The sequence below is a fragment of the Oryx dammah genome, unplaced genomic scaffold (genome assembly GCF_014754425.2).
Source record: "Oryx dammah isolate SB20612 unplaced genomic scaffold, SCBI_Odam_1.1 HiC_scaffold_25, whole genome shotgun sequence".
Taxonomy (NCBI): Eukaryota; Metazoa; Chordata; class Mammalia; order Artiodactyla; family Bovidae; genus Oryx; species Oryx dammah.
This window is the reverse complement of record NW_024070209.1, coordinates 61742904-61753697: the sequence shown is the minus strand read 5'-3', so window position 1 is coordinate 61753697 and position 10794 is coordinate 61742904. Positions and strand designations below refer to the sequence as shown.

Sequence of the window (10794 nt, the reverse complement as noted above, 5' to 3'; positions counted from 1 at the left end):
CTATTCTACTACTCAAGACTGTAATGTTTACAAGTCTACATGTTTCCTTTTTACAAAAAAAAAAAATTGTTTTATTTATTTGGTTGTGCTGGTCTTAGTTGCAGCATGTGGGATCTACTTCCCTGAACAAGGATTGAACCCCAGGCACCCTGTGTTGGGAGCATGGAGTCTTAGCCACTGAGCCACTTTGAACACTGAAGAAATGAAGTGAAGTTGCTCAGTCATGTCTGACTCTTTACAACTCCATGGACTGTAGCCTACCAGGCTTCTCTGTCCATGGGATTTTCCAGGCAAGCATACTGGAGTGGGTTGCCATTTCCTTCTCCAGGGGATCTTCCCCACCGAGGGATCGAATCCAGGTCTCCCACATTGCAGGCAGATGCTTCACCCTCTGAACCACCAGGGAAGACACTTTGAATACTAATGAAGTAGTATTTTAGAAAGACAGATGTGTTCTTAAAAGTTTTGGGATATGGCTAAGTGTTTAAAATAGTTTTCCAGAAGAATGAAAAATAAGTTCCTACATCATGGCAGACAGCTAATTGGAGCCACCTTTTCTGATACAAATACATAGACATGTTGCATAAATATAACAGAAGCAAAAATGAAATACATAGCTGAGCTTGAGAGAGATAATTTCATTCAGCTTGAATGAAATACATAAGCTGAGCTTGCCAGCAAAAAAAAAAAAAAAAAAAAGTTGTGCCAGGGGAAGGGGACTCAAAGTCAGAGACCTGCTATTTCATTTTTCCACATCTTTTCTAGAGTATCAGTTACACTGAAATGTCCTTGCTTATCTGATAAGCACCTACTCACTTATCAGGACTCAATCCAACTACCACCTCTTCTTTGTTTTCTGACTGCATTCTCATGAGAAATTATTCCCTATCTATAGTCTCACTATTTCCTAAACATTCTTCTAGAAAAGTGCCTATAAAATCTCATTGCACTTATCTATACACTTGATTATAAGCTTCTTGAGGGTTGATAAAATGATAATTAATCTTTGTGTCCATAGCCTGGCACCATAGTAGATGCTCAATAAGTATGTGGTGAAAGAATAAATTTGAGGTAAGAAAATATCAATACAAGTAATTATTCCATGATTAAATAAATTAATAGGGATGGAAACACAATCTAAATCTTCCCTTCATGAGTTTTCCACTCCTTTCATTATTCAGTATTTTTACAGTCCCAAAGAACTGCTGGCACACATGTCGGTTGGACTAATACTAATATAGAGATTGCATTCTTTGATGTACAAACATACTCCTTTAAAACATTAAAATCTTAACTAGCTTGTCTTTGACATTTTCCACATACATCTAAAATGTCAGAACCAACATTTGGGGCCTACAAATCTTTTGAGTGAAAGCCCAGGCCTTCAAATTGTGTGTCATTCACAGGTTTAAACTAGGAACATGTTTCATGTTGACTATGAGCTATTTGGAGATTTTTGAGGACATTAGAAGAGAATAATTTTATTTGGGGGAGAAATGTTAGAAGGTAGGAGTTTTGAGAGAGAACCTATTTATTATCTGAATATTGAAATGAACACACATACATGCACACACACACATACATTATTACTCTCAAATCCAAGAACCTCAGCAAGAGTTAAATATGCAGTCTAGGGTCTTCCTGATTCAAAAGGGAAGTCTGCCTAAATTTTTAGAAACAAAAAATAACTTTTAGCATACGTGAACTAACAGTATGTAATCATTTGTCAGTATAAAATATGAGACATTTGGATTAAACATAAAAAGATATATTCATTTGCAGGAAATGAAAAATTTCCCATGGAAGGAGAAATACAAGTTTGCAATATTTCAAGTCATAAGAAAAGCTGAGTGTGTCTAATTTCCTCTGCATCATTTACTAGTAAATTAGGTTTATTGCACAATGTTTTAGAGACAGGTGCCAATAATGTGATTTTTCCTTATGTTCACATCCTAAATACCATTTTTATATTTGCCTGGGGGAGAGTAGAAACATAGTTTTAGCTGACTTTCATATAGTCATAAGGTAGAGGAAATATTGAAATTTACTAAGCAATTTCCCAACATGAAAAACTTTTTAGAATTCAAGGGATCCCAGTAATATAACTTATTAGTCCCTTGTTTTCTTAGTTGCTCAGTCGTGTCCAGCTCTTTGTGACCCCATGGACTATTGCCCACCAGGCTCCTCTGTCTATGGGATTCTTCAGGCAAGAATACTGGAGTGGGTAGCCTATTCCTTCTCCAGGGGATCTTCCCAATCCCAAGAATTGAACCAGGTTTCCTGCATTGCAGGTGGATTCCTTAGCAGCTGAGCTACCAGGGAAGCCCTGTTAGTTCCTTGCTGCTGCTGCTGCTGCTGCTGCTAAGTCGCTTCAGTCGTGTCCGACTCTGTGTGACACCATAGACAGTAGCCCACCAGGCTCCCCTGTCCCTGGTATTCTCCAGGCAAGAACACTGGAGTGGGTTGCCATTTCCTTCTCTAATGCATGAAAGTGAAGTCGCTCAGTCGTGTCCGACTTCGCGACCACATAGACTGCAGCCTACCAGGCTCCTCCGCCCATGGGCTTTTCCAGGCAAGAGTACTGGAGTGGGGTGCCATTGCCTTTTCCTTAGGATTCACTAAAATGACTAGATATCTGAATATAACAAATTTGGAACTATAGATTTTCAACCAAAGGATAGCGGCTTTGGTCAAGGAAATGTAGGTATTAGACTAGATATGTGGACCAAGTAGGTGGCAACTGGACGTGAACGCATCTTCTGTGACTCAACTGTCCTCTACTCAAAGGACTTCAGATTTTGAAGAACACAGTAGAACTGTGGTGGGTAAATTTCAAAAAGAGATTCACAGATTTTGACATATAAATGAATGCCACCTCGATTTTCTACACCTGGCGCTGGAGCACAAAACCCACATGGGCCTAAGTGGTGGTACATCTACTTGTTGTTGCGGCTCTGTTTCAAAGTAACAGATATTTACTGAGCATTTGCTGTATTCCAAGGACTATGCTAAGCAATTTACATGTATCTTTTCCTTCAAGAACAAACTGAATTGATTGTAATAAGTGATACTCATACAAGAGATGAACTGTCCTTGGAATTCTAGTGACAAATACATGACCCCAAAACATATGTTGAAGTTACTGGCCTTGAATCCAAATTCTGAGCAATGTGTGGGTCTGCCTGATTCTGGGAAACACTTTACTTGATGAAATTACTTTAGGCTTGTGGCTGTTTTGATTAGCTTCAGCTGTACGTAGCACAGACTACAAAAAACTATGCCTTTAAAGAAAACAGAAGTTTATTTCTCTCACTTAAAAGAAGTCAAGAGGTGGAAAGTCCAGAGCTGCATGTCTTTTCCATGGTCCTTAGGGACACAGATTTCATTTATATTTTTGTTTTTATTAGCTATACTGTCATTATTTATTACCTGCTTACTATTGGCTTATTAGCTATACGTGTTTTTTTTTTTTAATGGCTGTTCTAAGGTTTAGAATATGCAGTTTTAATTTACCATAATTTGCCTTCAAATAAATTGTGGCTGTCGTTTTGGCTTGTCTTACATCAGATTTGGAGAAGGAAATGGGAACCCACTCCAATATTCTTGCCTGGAGAATCCCATGGACAGAGGAGCCTGGCAGGCCATGGTCCATAGGGTCACAGAGAGTTGGACACGACTGAAGCGCTAAGCACACACCTTCAAGTAATAGTATAACACTTTACATATGATGTAAATTCTAATAATGTAATTCCATTTCTTGCTTTCACCCTTTGAATTCAAATAGTTGTTGTGGTCAAGCATTTTACTTCCATATATGTTATGTTATGTTATGTTATTTAAATTTTGCTTTAAATAGTCAATTATCTTTTAAAATTTTTTTAAGTGAAGGGAAAAATCTTTTATACTAACACATATAGTTTCCATTTCTGACACTTTTCATTCTTTAGAATAAATCCAAGTTTCTATATAGTACTATTTTTCTATGCCAAAGAATTTGCTTTAACATTTTTTATAATGCAGTTCTGCTGGCAACATTCTCTCAGCATTTGTTTTCTTTAGCCTTCATTTATGAAAGATATCTTCTCTAAATATAGGATTCTATGTGACAGACTTTTTTTCTTTCAGCACTTTAAAAACGCCCTTTCATTGTCTTCTGACTTGTGTAGTTTTTAATTAGAAGTTTACTGAAATTATTTTTTTTCTATACATAATCTTTTATCCCCCACTGGCTGTTTTTAATTTTTTATCACAAGTTTTCAACAATTTAATGGTGTCTTTTGCAGTGGTTTTTGTATGTGGGAATGTGTGTGTCTATCCTGCTGAGGGCTCACTGAGCTTCTTGTCTCATAATTTTTCATCAAATACAAAAATAATATCAGCTATATTACTTCAAATAATTTTTCTATCACCCTTCTCACCCTCCTCTCATCTATATTACATGTATATTAGAATACTTGATATTATCCCACAGATCACTGAGGCTCTCTGTTTTACTTAATTGTTGTTTTTCTAGAAATTCCATTTTTAAACCTTTAATTTCTCTGTATCAGCATATAAAACATATTTGCAATAATTGTTTTAATATTTTGACTGCTAATTCTACCATCTCTGTAATTTCTAGATTTGTTTATTGACCGACTTTTTCCCTGCTTATAGATTATGTTTTCCTACTTTGTATGTCTTAGTGTTCTCGCTAGTTCCCAGGCACCTTAAGTGCTGATGTTCCCAGCACTTAGAAAGTAGGCAGGAAGAGCATGAAGCTACCTCTATGCTATTATCGGCTCTGAGACCCCTGGATGCTATTAGTGACTTCTTTGCTGTGCATTCTCTCCCTGACCGATTTCATCCACTTCCAAAATTTCAATTACCATCTATATGATGGTATACTCCAATTTGATCTTCTACTGTCCAGATCTCTCTTCAGGGCAGTAGAGTCATGTATATAACTGCCCACTCCACTTCTCCACCTAGATTCAGAGCCATCTCAAACTCAGTATACCCCAAAAGAAACTCATCAATTTCCCCCTCAAAAGCTGCTCAATGTCTTATATTCCTTAACTCAGTGAATGGCATCACTTGCTCATAGTCATACAAGTCAAACATCTGGGAGTCACTATCATTTTCCTTCCATGTAGTAGGTGTTGTGGTTCTCCCCTTCTCAGCCTCCATTCTTCTTTTTCTACGTTATCACCTCAATTTTCATTGGGATACCCACACCTTCTCATCACGGCTTTGGATCTAGAGGCAGAATATATTTCTCTGTCCTAAGATAATTAGACTCATGCCATCCCCTGGTCACCATGAATCAACTGGTGAGACTTCTAAGAAAGGAGTTTTCTCTCCTTTCTAAAAGAGTTTTAGAAGAGTTTACAAAAATGACTTCCTCATCTTCTCTTCTTGGACCTAGATGGTAAAACTCACAGCCACAAGAATTGTTGGCAACTATAAAGCCAACACTAAAGAAGAGCAATGAAACAAGAAAGAAGCATGTCCTTAATGACATCACTGACCTGTTGAATCATTCAGCCCTGTAGCCCATCTTTTCACTGGACTTCATATCTAGACAAGTCAATGTTGGTTTATTGGTTAAGCTAGTTAGAGTTGGGATTTTTGCTGCTTGCAATCCAAAGCATCATAACTGATAACTTTTCTTCATCCTTCACTCCCTATCACAGGTAATTGACTCACTAGGTGCTAGTAATTCTTTTACTTGAATAGTGTCTGATTTCCCTCAGTTCTGTCTCCTGCCACTGCCAGTGCCGGTTCAGGCTCTCATCTTTTTTAAAATGAATAAAATGCATTTATAAAATGTACATCTTACTAAAATTTGCTTCCAATCCTGGCACAACTTTCCATTGCTTCTAGAAAAGCCTGCATTCTTTGCATATTATACGAGATTCGTCACAATCTGTCTCCTTTACCTTTTCCTCTCTCCTCTAGCCATTCTGTTTAACCCCATCCTACCACCAGCAATGATGAATTCTTTACTGGACCAAAATATTCTTTGATCTCAGACTTCTAGCACTAACCCTAGCCCTAGCCCTGCCCACAGTGCTCTCACTTACTTCTCCCTCTTCCTTCCTCCACCAAAGAACACAGACACACTGACTCCTAGTCATCCTCAAGTTTAAATGTTCTTTGAAGCATTTCCTGACCCTATCTGAGTCTGGGGTAGGTGTGTACCAAACCATCTGGTAAACTTTTCTACTAAGGTATTTATTGCAGTTTGTTTATTTACCTGGCTCTTCCTCTGCACAATAAGCACTTTGAAAACAATAAATATTTCTTTTACACTCCTGTATCTCTATTTCTGGGAACTGAAGAAGTACCTGAGACATACTATACTCAATAACTGTTAATCATGGGGTCTGCAAACACAAGGATCCTTGACCTTGAAACTCTCTACCTGAAAACCACAGCTTTTCCTGTGTTTCTGATTTCTAAACATTAGTCCTTTTCTTCCAGAGTATGGGGTTCTAGGTAGGCAGAGAAGGAAAACAAAAGATCTTGGGATAGGTTGCCTTTAGTTCTCTGGAATCCAGTAACATGTCCTGCCTTGCACCAACCTCCTCCACCATCTCTTCACACCTGGCTGTCCCACATGGGCGTAGACTTAGCTGACCAGCCCCAAAGCATACTCAGACCTTGGTTCAGACTTCTCTCATTGCCAACTGAAAGTTGGTCAATGTACATACAGCAAACAATTTTCAACTTCCCACTTATCTTTTGAACTTCTACTTTATAAAATTTGTATTTCTTGAAAATTGTAGGCCTTAAAATTTAAGACATTTTTTTTAACATGGATGAAGTAAGATATAGTGATCTTAACCTTGAGCTTTACCTTTGCTGGCCTTCAAGTTGGATGTGACTGCGTGAAGAAATGATGGAAATCTGACAGTGGTGATGCTCCTCACCCTTTTATAACCTAACTAATTAAGATATCGGAAGCAACTGGTGGCTAAGATGGTAAAGAATCTGCAATGCAGAAGCCCTGGGTTCCACCTCTGGGTCAGGAAGATCCCCTGGAGAAGGGACAGGCTACCTAATCCAGTATTCTTGCCTGGAGAATCCCAAGGAGCCTGAAGGGGCTACAGTCCTTGGGGTCACAAAGAATCCGACATGACTGAACGACTAACACCTTTCTACAACTCTTAGGTTAAACAACAAACAAACAAAGAACCTTAAATTTAAGGCAGAGAGGATACATTTGCGGGAGGGGAGGGAAATGGGTATTTGTGATCCTGAATTTATGGGATAAAATTAAGCAGCAGGGAAGACCGAGATGTGGTGAGGAAGTCAGATTTCACTGGGCACTTGGCGTGATGAGGCTAGAAGCTGGGGGTGGAGCGAAGTTAAAGGACTAGCCAAAAGTGGGATCCTTAACAGTACCATAACACAAGGAGGGCCTTGTTCAGTCAGCAGCCTCGCTTAACACGTTCCCTTCCTTAGTGTGTCGGTGACCATAGTAACAGTAAGGCCGAGCCTCCCTCCCGAGCATGCGCAGTGTAGAGCGAACGCAGACGCGTCCTCAACAACAATGTACAGCTTTTTTCTTGAGGAGAACTACAACTCCCAAGAGACCGCTCGGCGCCGCCGCACCTCCTCCCTCTGTGGCCCTGCCCTGTCCCCTCCTCCAGTCCCGCCCCCCGCTAGTCCCCTCCCCTCCCTCCGAGCGTGGGTCAGAGACCCAGAGGCGGTGGAACCGTCGGGGGGCGCCGCCGCCGCCGCCGCCTCCAGCAGCAGCAGCACCGGCCTCGCCGCGCGTTCGGATTTGCCTCGAGCCCTCCTGGCGCGCATCTCAAGGCGGATCCCGCGGCTCTTCCTCCGCCCGCGGCTTCTCCAGCGTTCGGCTCCGCGGCCAACTTCCCCTCGTTGGGCTCGGCCGGCTGGCTAACAAGGCGGCGGCGGAACGCCGGGCTGTCTGCTCGCGCTGCCCGCGCACGCACACTTCTCCCCCCTCGCTCCGTGTCTCGGGGCCGTGCTGGGAATTCCGGCCACCAGCAATTGTCCGGTGAGTGTGGCCGCAGGAGGGTTCGCGGCGGAGCCACCGGGGGTGCGGGCCAGGCAGGCGCGCAACTTCCTCAGCGGCTTACCGGGGCGGCCGGCCGGCCGGCTCTCCCCGCCCGCCTGCGCGCCCCCGCGCCGGAGGCGGCCGGGAGCGGAGTTTGCGGCGCCGGCATCCCGCGCCCTCGCAGGAGGAAGCGCCTTTGTCAGGAGCCTGCCCGGCGCGCCCTCCCCCTCTGCCTGGGAGCGGGCGCGAGGGTGGCCAAGTCCGAGCCCCGCGCCCGGGGCAGGGTCGCCAGCTGCCGGAGGGGAGCTCCGCGGGCGCTGGGAGCGAGACCGAAACCAAAGGGAAACAAAAGGGGTGATGGGCTTTTCTTTTGTTTGTGCGAAACTGATAACTTCTTTTTCCTTTCCTTACATAACACAGACTTCCAAGTTAGTCATTCTTTTTGTTACGATTATTGTCATCATCTCTGCGTGTCCCTCGCGTTTCCTTTCATCTCTGGATCACAGAGCACTTAAAAACATTAATTAATTACACCTCCGGGGCCCCGACGAACCATGTTAATAAGCCCGTTTCTGTAAGTGGGTAAACTGAGGTTCAGAAGAGCTCTCTAATGGATACGCTTGCTCCTCCACCGCACCTGGTGTCTGAAGACCTGAAAGCATTTATGAGTAAGAACTCGTTCTCCAGTGCCCCGTGGAAAAGTTAAAGATGTTCCTTTTACTTACAGGCTAACTAAAGTCTAAAAGAGGTCGGGGTACTTGTTAGGTAGTTCAAACCATAACTCTTCTTACATAGTGTTTGAATTTTAAAACCTCAAAAGTCTCTTGAAAAATGCCCGGAGTGGGGAAAATACTGTGATCATAAACTCACCTCACCCATCTAGTTTTCTTTTTTTGCATGTAGGTTTCTTACAAGGCAGACGAGCGGGGATGGGGGATGGGGGTGGGAGGACAGACTTTTTAACGTAGGCTTCACAGATTTTAATCACTGCACACAAGGAAATGTGTCTTGGTTTTAATAGCACCAACAGCTTTCCCATCGTTTAGTCATCAGATAATTGAGTGAGCGCTTTATCCATAAGGTGCTGGTTGTGCTAAGAACTGAAGCTTTAAATATACGAAAAGGTCATCTATTTGTTTTGGTTCAAAGACGGTGTACTTCTCTTAGTCTGCAGAATGTTATTTTGTTTTCATAGCAGCTGATCTTTTGTTTAAGAACTGGCTTTGTCTTTTTCTACATTGTGTATGTGTTACCTTCATAATTGAGCAGAAAGATTAGAGTATTTTTGTTGTTATTTACTTTGCATAGTAGTGTGAATTTAAATTTTTGAATTGTGGAGAAGGTTCAGTTTCTCCAGTTCTTGTTTCAGTTTATGGCGTTTTCTTTGTAACTAACAAAGAGAAAATGTTTTCTCAGAGTGATCAGATTTATATCTTTCAAAACGTCCTTCTTGTACAAATACAGCATATAAATCCCTATGTTTTTTACTCGTACCAACAACCTCTTGTGGAGGAAGATAATTCTGAGGACAAGTTTATTTTGGTAGTTGACCTAAACTAGAAGGTAGTGCAAATTTAAATCAAGCATCATTTCTACTAGTTATTTCCTGAGGTGAATAATGATCAGAACTGTAATAACAAGACTTTTTCTTATCTACAATTCTCTTGAATTTTATAGTTGCCCCTAGATTTTAGATTCTGGTGATTCCATCAGAAAAGGGAAAGATGTTCTTATTTTGATATTCCCCCCCGCCCAGTCTTCTAACCTGTTCTCTTTCTGTTCTCTTTCTGTAGTATCTTGAAAGAGATCTTGATTTTAAAACAAACAGTTGGAAAATAGAACAGTTAAGTGTATGGAAAGATGTATGAAGTGGTTATAATACTAAATCTAATAAATTTAAGACTTTTAAAGAGAAAACTGTCACCTAGATTTTTATTAACAATACAGAAGTGCTGTCATATAATAATAGTGGTATTTATTGACTTTAAAAAAGAAAAAGAGATCCTGGAAATTGTCTCTTTGTGGAAGATTTGGGGGCAGGGAGAAATCTGTGCTCTCAATATTTTCATTGAAGTCCCCTTACAGTTGGTTAAGTTGAACTTTTTCTGCAGCATTTACAAACCAGATTTACCAAAGGCATTTATTTGTACTTTAAGAAAGCTACTAACACAATGTCTGCTCAGTCACTAGAGTCCAAAGGCAGCAGTTAGTGTTGACTGTCAAAAGGCTGGCATTGCAGGTTTTCCTAGTTTCTTTGGAACCCCTTAAAGGAAATGACTGAAAAGTACAGGGAAGGGAACTGAGTCTAGTATGCTAAATGCTGCTGAGCCAAGTTTCAAGGGGAAGCCTAAATATGCTTCCATCTTTGTTTCACCTTCCTTTTGGGTTGTCAAAATGTCACTTCTATATGAAGAGTTCTGTGAATTCAGAATATGCCTTATTGTGGTTGTCCAGTAGGTCAGATGATAAGGACTGTAGTAGTCGTGCTCTGTGAAGAACTGTTTTCAGACAGAAGCTTCTGTAGCTAAGAAGAGATTTTAATCTGGAACTTTGAAAACTAACATTCTCACATAATATGCCTTATCATGGCACATCAGTAGAGACCTTTTCTCATATTTATTGAATCAGAAAGACATATGGATTATGAAAACAATGACAAGCACATGATGGCACTGAGAGGTGGTGCTAGAAGTTTCTTTGGAAAAATCATGCTGATCCATGAAGTTACATTTGTATCTTTTAATTGAGAATAAAAAAATTTAAAAGCCAGTAGAAAGAAGAAA

At 40.9% G+C, this 10794-nt stretch overlaps 1 protein-coding gene across 1 annotated transcript in view; it reads left to right on the top strand.

Annotated features, from left to right (window-relative positions):
* The first annotated feature begins 7670 nt into the window (after positions 1 to 7670).
* The window catches only part of PELI1 (pellino E3 ubiquitin protein ligase 1), a 57863-nt gene continuing 54739 nt past the window's right edge, over positions 7671 to 10794 (top strand). Inside the window, exon 1 of the mRNA XM_040224038.1 lies at positions 7671 to 8011. The gene's annotated coding sequence lies outside the window, so the exon portion shown is untranslated. The remainder of the gene's footprint in view (positions 8012 to 10794) is intronic.